The following is a 12,671-nucleotide window of genomic DNA, read 5'->3' as shown; positions in this document are numbered from 1 at the left end:
TCATTACAGGACACCTCGTCGTTACATGGCCCAGTAAACAATTAATATTCACGAAGCTCAGTCCCTGGCTGCTGCCTCCCATCCACGTAGAAATCCGATCTGCGACAGGTCTCGCTTCATCTGATCAAGCCTTCGAGTTCGCTGTGATTTTCTGTGCCTCATGTTGAACTAAAGGTCTCTGATATACACCTTCTAGGTGAGGCATGAGTTCGGCATCCTCATAACATGTCCCAGCCATCATATTCTGCCAACCTTCGCCACTGTCAAGATGCTCGGTTCGCCATACAGCTCAGTAGGCTTAAGGTTCATACTTCTCCTACACACTATATCGAAAACACCTCCTAAAATGGTACAGCAGATGCGTCGGTCAAACACGTGCAGAGCGTTTGCATCCTCCACTCGGATGGTCCAATACTCATGTCCATAGAGGACTACCGGGAGAATCAATGTGCGATGTATCTCACGTTTCGTGCAGTCTCGAAGTCTTGTGGATCTCAGCAGATTGAGAAACCCATGGTATGCACGATACCCCTGCACAATGCGTGTCCGGATTTCGCTGCTGATGTAGCTGTCCAAAGTAACGACCGGCCCGAGATCCAGAAATCCTTTACTACCTCGAGATTGTTGGCATCAACTAATACATTGCTTCCCAGTTGGACTGAGCCTCCGACAAGCAGGTACTTTGTCTTCGTTACATCAATCTTCGTCTTCGATTCTCAATCAAATTTTTGAAAATTGTCGTGTTGCCGATAATGTTGATGTTATCCGTTAAGCCAAGAAATTGGAGAGACCGATAGAAGATCGTGTCACGCAAGTCGTTGTCTAGTCCCGCGCTTCGAATGAAACCTCCAGAGCAATGTTGAAAAGCTGGCATATCATTTTAAACAACTTAAATACGTATTATTTTAAACCTGCGAAATTTTCGTATAAGGTTGTCTCTTCAAATTTGTGAATAATTATTTTAATGTAAATTGGTAAAAACAAAGGCTTTACATGCATTATTACATTATATTTTGGCGTGCAAATCGTTCGCGACCGAATTTACGAGCAGCACTCGGGTTAAATTGTAAACAAAAGTGTAAAGTTTTCTTTCGTTTACTATGATAAGAAAGTTTCAAGGCAACGTCTCCGTCCGCTTTGACTTGCAGTGTCTTTATTCTTCAAATGCTGAATGCTGAACTGAACGGAGTGAGTTGTATTTTCTTCGGTTGGTTCTTAGGTTGATTCTAAATGTCAAATTTCAAAACAATTAAATTTGTAAGCAAATGAAGGTAGGGTACAAGTGTACATTGCTCGATATTCATTGTGACGGTTATGTTGGGTATAACAAACTGGAGGTGTTGGATGTTTTAGGCTACACGTGGTAATTTACTAGATATTTACTAGAATTTACTAGATTTGCTAGATGTATGATGTTATGCATGGACGACCGGGATCGTCGTTTAATTGCCGGTATTTTCAATTGGGATAGTTGGGATAAATACTGTGTTACCGCAATGGTGATGTTTTTTTTTTTTATTTACATGGAGGACTAAATCTTTACGACTAACCTGTACTGGAGGGTGCAGAGTGGGGGACTCCCAGAACTTTTTCTGGTTTACTCCATGCGCCTCTTTCTCCGTACCCCGCTGGTTCAACCATTAACAACAGAATAAAGGATCGGCGAAAAAGCCAAATAGGAACTCTCATTGGGGGGGGGGGGCAACATTGGCGTGGAATTGGGCGAATGACTACCGATGGGACCTGTATGGGGACAGCGATCATATTTTCGACCGAAAACCACAGGATGTGTACCTAACACATCATTTTACACCATGCTCGTCACACTAGGTGCGACTTACAACTTTGTCTATCGCGTATTTAATCAGCTACCCCAAATTCCGGTATCGACGTCAGGTTAGCATCCCAGCATCAGAGTCACCGAAACCGAGACAACTTCATTGCTACGAGAACCGACCCGTGTCAAGTTACTCGAAGAGCAACCCGCATCGCCACCCAGTCAAAACCTGGGGAGTTCGAACTTACAGTGTCGTACCTGGCAAGAGGCATAACATAAGGCTACCTTCCGAGTGTCGCGTAGTCCCATGCCCATCACTAGGCCCTACCATATCTATTTGGATCGAAATGGATCGAAACTACCGACACCCCACCGGTCCTCGGCGACTTAAAACTTCGGACCGTATATGTGTCTCGGACCACTGCGAGCCACTACGATGGCGAAGCGTTCGCAATCTTAAAAGGCCCAACGTTCTTCTTTGATAAATCAAGGCGATCCCGAATGAAGCACCTCCATTATATAGACGAAGTGTCTCATACGTTTGCACCGGCTACTGCAACTGCTATTCGTGCCTTTAAAGGACGAGGTGTCCGAACAGTTCGATCCCCAATGCTTGAGCAAAAGGCTCTCCCATGTTGCTAGTCAACTCCACGCATCATCGAGCTCTGTCACTCGACTTGAGCCTGTGATGCATCAAAGTCACTAGCGGGCTTACTCAACAGGCGTTGCAGTGTTACCAACAACGTCTGCCTTTGGACCCAGTAAGACTGGTGGCCCGTCACGATTGTCGAGGCCGCAATATCGGTTCGTAGGCCACCAGAATACGCGCCACTTTAGCTCGTACACACACAACGGGATGCACGTTCCGCGGCGTTGCAGATTGACGCTACCTTAAGAGATGCAGGCGGCCGGAACTCCCTGCACCCCGTTCCCCAGCGGAGTTGCCCATCTGTGTTCGTCTCATTTAGCCTAACGGAAGGCAAATCCTCGTTAGTTACCAGCAGCACCACGAGGAGGTATGAGATCGGTCTTTGCCAATGTGGAGTGAGGTAAGCGGGCCCTCTCACAATATGTAAACGATGAGCACATATTGTGAATTGTATTACAAACTATTTCTAAAACTATTCTTTGAAATATTTTCCTTAATTAATTAGAATATTTTTGGTATAAACCTTCTGAAAACTTAAGCCCTAATTTTATTTATTATTTTTGTGTTTAATGATTTTTTATTCGAAGTACACCTGAATGGGGACCGGGCAAGAGAGACTGGCGCAAGTAGCAGAACAAGGCAACTACTACAGCAGCAAAACAGCAGTAACACCAGCGACAGCAACCGTAGAGTCAATGAGGGTCCCTGCCATCTATGGATGAGATTATCAGTGCCATCAAACAGCTTTCTCATAGTCTCTATAAAAATAAAGAAAAAAAATCAAACAGCTTACAAACAATCAGTCTGATGGCAGCGATAAACTACCGGCCAAAATACTATTTCACATCTTTTTCTTTTCTAGGATATTTTTGTTGTTGAAAATTTAAGGACCATTATGACATGACTTATTACAATAAAACGAAATTATGGCCATACCATTATTATAAGACACTTTGAAAAATAGGTTTTTTATACTAACTAATGCATTTAAAAATCGTTCAAAAATACAAATAACATATTTTAGGAAGGTTTTACAAAACTACATTTTTTAAGAGAATCGATGGTGGTGGGAGGAAAAAAATATCAGGCTATGTTAATGTTAATAATAATGATAGTATTACAAATATTAATTGTAATAATAATCATAAAAATAATAACAATAGTAAAAAGTATGATTATTATTAATATTTATTTTACGTATAATAAAAATAAAGTAAATAAAAAAAACAATACAAGCAAGTAATCGATTATTTTTAATATTCAACAAAGTCTTATCTCTAAATAATTTTTTGAATCTAGACATTCTAGAATATGTCATAAGTTCTCCTTCAGAAAATTGAAACAAACTATTTAATTAAACTATCTCCAACCAAATGATTTGTAGAAAAATCAAAATGTTCATGAATTACTAACGGAGAAAGTAAATCTTGTTGTCTTGTCCGTTGCAATCAATGCAATTTTGTATTGAATTATCCTACCCGTTGTACTGTGTGACGATTGAGAGAGCCCTCGATAGCTTTACGAATTTCGTGGGGTGAAACACACTGACAAATGATTGCGCAAAGCGTCAACGATGCGATTTTAAAACAAGTACGTACGATTTGCTCACACCGGCATTTTCTGACCGATGCATCTAAGTTGAACACATGACTTGTAACGGGAGCACGCTTTCCATGCAATTTTTCCAGTGGTTCATTTTATGATTTCCCCTTCGTGAAAAGTATGCGATCTCACTAACACACATGCGTAGCTTAACTATAGATTATATTTGATCAAATATTGGACACAATTTGAACTTCTCTAGTATTTAAATTTAATATAAAAATCAACTAAATTTCTGATGCTACCCGCGAGAACTAGTTTGGCTTTTTATTTTTTTATTTAATTTTCTTTGAAATAATAAAAATATTATAATCTGACTGGTGTTATGCTTTCGCCTCGGCTCTCTGTGTATGTGTGGATGAACTCGAAGCAAGGAAACGCCGATCTACCGAGGGAATGCTTGAACTTCGGCCTCCGGTGGGTTCTTTACTGCGGTGTTATCAATTTTATGTTTCGGCGACTGGCGCTGATGCAGTTGCCGATTGGCGGTCGTCGTGCCCGCATCGTCTAGATCCGGCAAAACACTCAATACCAAATTGCACACACATCTGTTTGACCGTGATAATTTTCCTCGATATAGGACAACAAGCCAAAGGTGGTGTTATTCAGTGCAAAGACCTCTTAAAAAATATTATCATTATTTGTTTTAATAGATTCACTCTTCGCGGAAGAAGAGATGTGAAATTATGTAACGGCTAGTAGTGGAGAAAACAGGCTGACCAGCAATACAATTGATGCAATGAATACTATGCAATAGTAGATTTGTGCACGGTGAAAGTGATTGATTTTTCTTGATACTACTGGATCGGTATGTGCAGTTTAGTGAAAGTGAATAAAAAAAGACGAATTATTTTAGTTTCGAAGGTTAGCTACGATGCGCTCCCAGCAAGAGTACCTATTATGTTGGATTACTTGCAGGTAAAGTGAAATACGACCTAACATAACGTGGGATTAAAGTGTAGTTTCAAGATGGAAATATTCATTACCTTCAGGTAACTTTAAACATTGCTTTAAATTATATTATGAATGTGATGCATATTGCTATGCATATGTTGTAAGCGGCTTTAAGGACCAGATTTTGTCTACACATAGCTACAATACAAATGATAATATTTTTCCAAACTGAACATTCAAGTATTACATCAAAGTTATGATGCTTAATTTTTCTATATTCTTCCATCCATTCTTCTCATTATTCATCACAACCGCTGAAAGCTCATTTGCATATTCAACATCACTTTTTGCTGTTCAAGTTTGCCCTGATAATCCTTTCCCAAGCATTTGACGGACTGAGTTGGTCGATTTTCTCATTAACATAATTTCAACCCTTCAAACAATTTTCTCCACTGATGGGAATTGAACAAAAACGCACCCACATGCACTCTCCCCCTCCCCCCCCCCCCCTTGCATCCACATTGTCTGAGTATGCTAATGTATAAAACAGTACTTTCCTGGACGCGGGAAATGTTTGCGAAAATTCCATCTCGTGCACAAATACTCACACATGCCAGTGGTTTTGCGTATGCAAACCCGCAGCATTCAAATGCTACTGCCGAAAGGGATTTGCTTCGTGGCTCATGGCCAATCTGAAGCCAAGCTTCACATCAATGTTCAAACTGCACAGTAAACTCTGGTTCATGTGTCTGGTTTAACCCGCATTTTTGTATACTGCATACAAGTTCTTGTTAGCTAACAGAACAAGTCTTCGTAGCACTTTCGAATCCTTTGAACTCTGTAGCAGTTTTATTTTGCTAGTTGCATCCGGTAAGAGGATTGCCTCTAATGAAGGCAAAAAGCTGATGATTTTATATTTGCGAGAAAAGTTAACTAGGGATGTTGTATCCACGGAAAATTACGTTGGCACCAAGCTGCAAATATTCGCGAATTGGATGATGCCATCGGCCGACATCAAAGGAAAATTGCTATTGATGTATTTCCTCTCGAACCAAACGGAAGCTGCTAAATCGATATGATTTGCATTCTGCATTCACAACGATACAGGGTTTACCAGCATAATAAACAACTGTCCACTTGTTTATAACAATAGTCGTTTTGAATAGACACCGCTGTCTACCACTTGCTCACACGTCAGATGGTGTAAGCTACTCTGTCCAATTCAATAACACAATTTTCGCCTTCGATTAGCAACTGTCAGATTCGGCATTGTTTGTTTTGTTGGGACAAATTTTGCAAAAACAAAACATTTTCAAATACGTTTCTTTTATTCAAACAATATGCAGTATAAACCATAAATTTCAATAAATCAAAACATTAATTTTGTTAATTATACAACAACCACAAGAAACCGTGCCGAATCCGACCGTTGTGCAATCGAAGGCGAAAATTGTGTTTATTTATTTATTTATTTTTATTTTATTAATTGCTCGGCCACGTTGGGTTACAGCAATAGTGCTTACTGACTATAGTATACAATTATTCACGAAGGAGTTGGAAGGAGTTTATGGTACGGAAAAGGAGCGAAGACGGGATCGGTAGACAGGATAGGATATGTTGAAATCGAACAGATCAGAAGTACTATTAAAAGACGACATAGCTCTTACAAAAGGCTCATTGCGAGCAAAACGTGTACGACATATAGGTAACTGGAGACGAAAACGATAACGTAAGGTGCGACAAGGTGCATACAAATGTAAGCGCGACAGAAGTGAAGGGGTATCAATCGTATTGAGCAATATGCCAGCGACGAAAGAAGCCTGAGCGACCGAGAAGCGGTGCTCCAACTTGGCAAGGCCTAATAGAGTGCATCTATCGTCATACGAAGGAAGCGGAATAGAGTGATGACCCAGCGACCTACGAAATACGATCCTTGTAAAACGTCTCTGGATCCTCTCAATCCTTTGGAGCAGAGATAGTTGGACAGGAGACCAGATGACACAGGCATATTCCAGTACGGAACGGACCCAACAACAATAAAGGGACTTAAGACAAAAGGGATCACGAATTTCAGTGGACATGCGACAAATATAACCAAGACTTTTGTTGGCCTTGTTGATGACATAGTCCGTGTGCTCCTTGAAAGAAAGACTCGGGTCAAAGAAGACGCCAAGATCCTTAGACAAGGACGCACGGGGAATAGGGGCATCACAGACACTATAAGCATGAGTTATACTTGTAGAAGATCGGAAGAAAGACAAGACGGAACATTTTTCAGGACACAGGACTAAACCGTTAGAAGCACACCATGTAGAGAATTTACAGAGCCAGGATTGAAGGACTAGACAATCAGCTGTAGAAGATACAGGAAGAAAAATTTTAACGTCATCCGCATATAGCAAGAAGCCGTTAGGAGGAAGGATCGAAGTACAGTCATTGAGGAAGAGAATGAACAGTAAGGGACTAAGGACACTACCTTGAGGGACACCCGAAGAACTAAGAAAACATTCAGAGAAAGAGCCACAGATTTTAACTGCATATGAACGATTCTCAAGATAGGAGTTGAACCACGGCAATATAGAGCCACCGAAACCTAGTTTTCGAAGCTTAGCAACAAGTAATGATAGAGGTATACTGTCAAATGCCGCTTTGAAATCGGTATAGATAGTGTCTACTTGCTTACCACTAGACAGACAGACTAGTGTTATTGAATTGGACAGAGTAGCTTACACCATCTGACGTGTGAGCAAGTGGTAGACAGCGGTGTCTATTCAAAACGACTATTGTTATAAACAAGTGGACAGTTGTTTATTATGGTGGTAAACCCTGTAATGGATCTGACGTTTCAAGGCGTAAATTGAATTATAACCAACCAATTTCAATCCATCATGTGTAACGATGATTTCATTCTCACTGCATTCGAGGATATTGTCAACAGCACGGTACATCGAACAGCTTTTTTATTTCAAATAATTAATTCAGTTACTCATTCATAGCGACTGTAGATTGATGTATAGCTATGATTGAAACTGAAATGAGACAGTGGCTGTTTGGAAATATTACAGTTATTGATATTAAGTGTTATGTCATTTTTTTCTTTGACACAACAACCGCTGTCAGTCAAGGCCTGGCTGTACCCACTAGTGAGCTTGGCTTTCAGTAGTTTATTGTTACCACATCAGGATAGTCTGTCTTGCATATGGGAGCACGGCATATTCGGAGCTTGAACCCATGACAGGCATGACAGGCATATAATAACACAAAGCACAGTATGATACAGACATTTTTTCACTTTTTTTCACATCGTAATAAAAACCCTTAATACCTAGTTAAATGTTTTCACGTCTTTGGCTTTTTATTGAAGAAGTAATAAAGCTGTTACATTTAAAAGGTAATATTCGGATGTTTGGTTATATCGATGCTTTTTTAACATGAAAATATATCGCCCAAATCATAAAGCATTTTTTTAAATATTATTACCTTATACTCTTTAAAATGATAGAGTATTTTTTGTAATTTTTTACACAGCTTTTCTGGGATACTTCACCTCACCATGTATTAAAAAACCCCACCTCGCACCTCGACCAGAAATGATTCCTTATTCGTATTCCGGTCATACTGTCGTGGAAAATCTCTTGGGAAAAGCAACTAGGCAGCTAGATATCCCTGTCATTTTGTTTTCGCAACCATTTCCTTGGGACATGTACAACGACGGGACTGTAACCAGTTTCAGCCAATATTTCACATTTTGTCATCGTGTACACGAGTAATTCTATTGTTTTGATGGGGTTTTTGTCACCTTGCCCGGTTTCTGCCAAGAGCTCCGTTTTGCTCGAGGTTGAACTCCTGCATTAAAATGAAGAAGAATTGATCCCAATTTTGGAAGCATTTTGGCTCAGGCAGAAATACTGAAAAAGGACACGCTATTTAAATTGAATTGCCAGGTCTATTGAATGATGAACCAATAGTTCAAATACCGATAGATTGTTTCTAAACGTTTGTAGATACTTCCTTTTTATCGGCTTTTCCATGCGGCACATGGAAGAACTTCATTTTCTTGTCTACTTCATCCCCTGTTTTCTTTCCGAAACTCCCTAACCTCATCGAAACCGAATCGATATGCGAGACAAATTTAAATTTATGCACAACAACTTTCAACCAAATTATGCTCGCTTAATGGCCAATTGAATTTTATAGAGCTTCTGTTCAATTTATCATACTTTGATGGCATTGAAACTAAATGATACTGAACTGCCAGAACAATTTCTCAAAATTAATGACTCTTATTAGCCTCAGAAAGTGCGTAAATTAATCAGCAATTATAAAAACAAGCAAAACGTGACAATTAATACTATAACAAAAAAAGCACATCCTTCCGCAAAAATAAAAAGTTTCGTTAAATTTCCTTAATGTTCTGAGTGTAGTGTGTGCTAAGAGTAATGTCTGAAGTTAAGAAATATGTGTGTACCAAATGAAGTTTGGTTAGATATTAACTAACATTCCAAAAGTTAAAATAATATTACAATATAAGGTCGAAGAATGCTGTTAGTCACATTTCATAAAACACACTTTTACATTTCATACGACTACTTATAACAAAAGATTTAAACTAAAAATATAGCTTTGAGTAGTATGAAACGAACTGTGCAAATGGTCAAAACACAACGAACGTCCCTAAAACCAACCACAACGAACGGTTTTGACCCATTTCCCTTCAATAAGAGCAGTTCATTTATTCAACCCAACAAATTGGATTAAACTGACAATCCCTAAGCCGCACCCACGCGTTTGGTGTTTGTTTCGGCAACTAATGACAGCCAACAGTGTGCCCACAGAAGAGTGGTCCTTAATTTCAACACCTTTTGCCATCGTGTAATGTCTTGCTCGGTTTCCTGGCCACGCACAAGAACATCGATAAGTTAGCTTCCTTGGGGTTGGCTCCTGACAAAAGACCAACCGTGTAGCTCATTAATAAACCCCCCCTACAACCGGTATTTCCAGCTTCCATTCATTCATTTACCTGTCACCAATAAACATCAATAAACTTATAAAAACAAAAAGATTTGTTTGTCTTTTGCATAAAAGTCTAAGCAGCGCTCATATAGCTCATATCTAACCAGCAATCATTTCCGATCTACGACACCGTAACAAATTAATGAATAAATAATGCTGTGGGTAGAAACAAATGAAGGCACTATTTTTAGTATGTTTAATTGTTAATCGTTAGTAATATCAAAAGCATAATTGTATTTTTACTAGGCGAAAAAGAGTTTAATACACATATAAATTGCATGGGTTAAATAACAATAAAAACCATCAAAATGGAAATGGAACACACCAACACACGTTTTTGATATTCCAACTTGTTTATCATATTGCTTTTATGTAAAAAAATATTATTTGATCCCTCCCATGGCAAAGGGCTGTCCTGTGGTACATTCGTCAACTCAGACGAATTAACTAACCCGTCATGTGTACAAGTTTATAATGAACCGCCCCCTTGTAGCAAGGACTGACTACCCAAATGCGTGGTACGAATAAGGTATGTTCACGTAGGACGTTACTCCTCAAAATGAAAAACTTTTAAACTAAATCGGGCATTAGAATCATTTACTTATGCATAAAGAGTTTGGCACGATTTGATTGATTATGACAATAATTACTATCATTTTCAGTCGAATTTTTAAATGAAGTTTTTAATTTATGTTTTATTAACATGTCAATGCTTTATAATCATTTACCAATAATTATTTTAATTAACTCTCTCGATTCTCTCGAAATTTACGTCCCGAGCCTTTTTTTGTATCAAACGAGTACCACATATCCAGGTGTCTCGTACAAGTATTGAGCGCCTTTGAATTATTATGGTGCTAACTAAAATATTTTATTTAGATTAATTTTATTACGGCTTCTGCCGTATTTTCAATATATTATGTATCAACAGATATTATGTATCCAGGCATTTTTGAACTGAGCACTGAAGCAATCCGTTTATATTTAATTGCCTCGGTAGTTTCATACCGTCATACAGGTTTCTAGATCTTAATTTTTTTTATCATTTTGATTTTAAAACATTGCATACTACCATATACTATTCATTTTTATCATCATTTGCTCTGCTTTTGTACTCTAAAACTCCTATAACGATTCTTTGTTTTTTTTTAAACGCGCAGCAACATGTTTCTCTTCAAGGCGCGATGGAGCACCTCCTCTTAATGCCACTCGGTCCCACCATAGACAAGTACTCAACCATTCATCCGTCCATCCATTCAAGCGCATATTGGTTCGTCACCGTCACTGTGATATGGTTGCTTCCGATGGTTCTGCCGTCCTGCAAGGAGAGCATATTAAAATCCATAAATTAACGTCATACAGGACGCTTTCATGCTCCGTTACGAGGGAGGAACACCTCTTGTTGCTCTCGTTTTTGACGGCCATGACTGCACTAAACATCTCTGTTTCCACCCTGGCCTTTTATCTTTTATTCATATGCCTATAAATACGGAATTGCACCATTAAAGTATGGTTTCTTCTTTGGTCCGATATTGCCGGGACGTTGTATTTTTGACATGCCGTGTGCTAATGTCCTGGCACTCACTGTAAGTTTCTTTTACCGTGGTTTATTGTGGATGGAGTTTTGGTTGCATATGCGGTCACGTGTTTCTACCCTACTTAAATCTGCCAAAACAATTCCCTTTTCAACACCCTATGAAAGAATCACAGTGCATTTTTGCCAGTCCTCTTCTATCATGCCGCGTGAAACATTTTGCGTTGTTTACGTTTGTCATGAAATGAACAACTAAGCTGACAAATATCCTTTTCAGTTTTTCAAATTCTCTTTTAGGTGTAAGGTTGATTTGGTCGTTTTTGTACGGTAATTGTTTTCTATTTTTAAATAATTATAATACAAGAATTCTATATTGTTATAGCGCCGTCGTCGCTTAGCAAGGAGTTTTAATTTTTACTTATAGTTCGTAACGTTCTGGAGAATCTGATAATCGTTTAAATACAGCCATTTCCTTATTATACTGGTTCCTTATAAGCTACCAATCCAGGTTGTAGTTGCTCAAATCCTCGATTAATTACTGAAATTCAAAAAACTTCAAGAACTGCGTTGGCACTCCCTAGATAATCGTTTTAGCGGAGATAACATTTCTATGGACAACCAAGCTGACAAGCACGTTAGGTAGCGAATGATAAAAGAACGATATAAATAAAAACATGGCTAGGAAATATTCAGCTCTTTTGTGACACCTTATGATAATGAAAATGTTATGACACACGCGACACGTCGTCGTATTCGAAGGGGAATAACCAAAACCAAGGAAAGTACGTTTTGCGGTACTCCCCCTGTATTACTGCATCGATTGGTTTGGCGTGCATTGCATTAACATTGAGGGTGGACTAAGGTGTTTTTCTAAACCCCCATAAAAGGAGGAATGAAACGTCCCATGTTACCACCCTCGTTCATAAGAAATTAAATTAAACCAACCGCCTACCACAAAAGTAGAACCACACAAAAAAACTAGTACTGTACCAGTAAACCAATCAAACTCATTCAAAACCTTTGCGGAAAAATGTATCCATTAGAATAGAATCAACAAATTGAACAAGGGTAAAAACGCAATATTTTCAAAAAAATATTGTACAGTAAATATTGTATTTAAATTTTATTTAAACATTATATTTTGCTTCAATGTAATGTATTTTTTACTCATGGATATCTATACATATCTTTATATACATGAC

At 38.7% G+C, this 12,671-nt stretch overlaps 1 protein-coding gene and 1 long non-coding RNA gene across 2 annotated transcripts in view; one reads left to right on the top strand and one right to left on the bottom strand.

The window, feature by feature from the left end:
- Positions 1-1,074: 1,074 nt before the first annotated feature.
- Positions 1,075-12,671, bottom strand: part of LOC120948309 (uncharacterized) — a 92,914-nt gene continuing 81,317 nt past the window's right edge. The window contains exon 3 of the long non-coding RNA XR_005750948.2: positions 1,075-3,184. This is a non-coding gene — a long non-coding RNA (uncharacterized LOC120948309). The remainder of the gene's footprint in view (positions 3,185-12,671) is intronic.
- The window catches only part of LOC120948307 (uncharacterized), a 71,828-nt gene continuing 63,536 nt past the window's right edge, over positions 4,380-12,671 (top strand). Inside the window, exon 1 of the mRNA XM_049606545.1 lies at positions 4,380-5,020. The gene's annotated coding sequence lies outside the window, so the exon portion shown is untranslated. The remainder of the gene's footprint in view (positions 5,021-12,671) is intronic.

Source organism: Anopheles coluzzii, chromosome 2 (assembly GCF_943734685.1).
Source record: "Anopheles coluzzii chromosome 2, AcolN3, whole genome shotgun sequence".
NCBI classification, from domain to species: domain Eukaryota; kingdom Metazoa; phylum Arthropoda; class Insecta; order Diptera; family Culicidae; genus Anopheles; species Anopheles coluzzii.
This window is presented reverse-complemented; position numbering and strand designations above follow the sequence as displayed.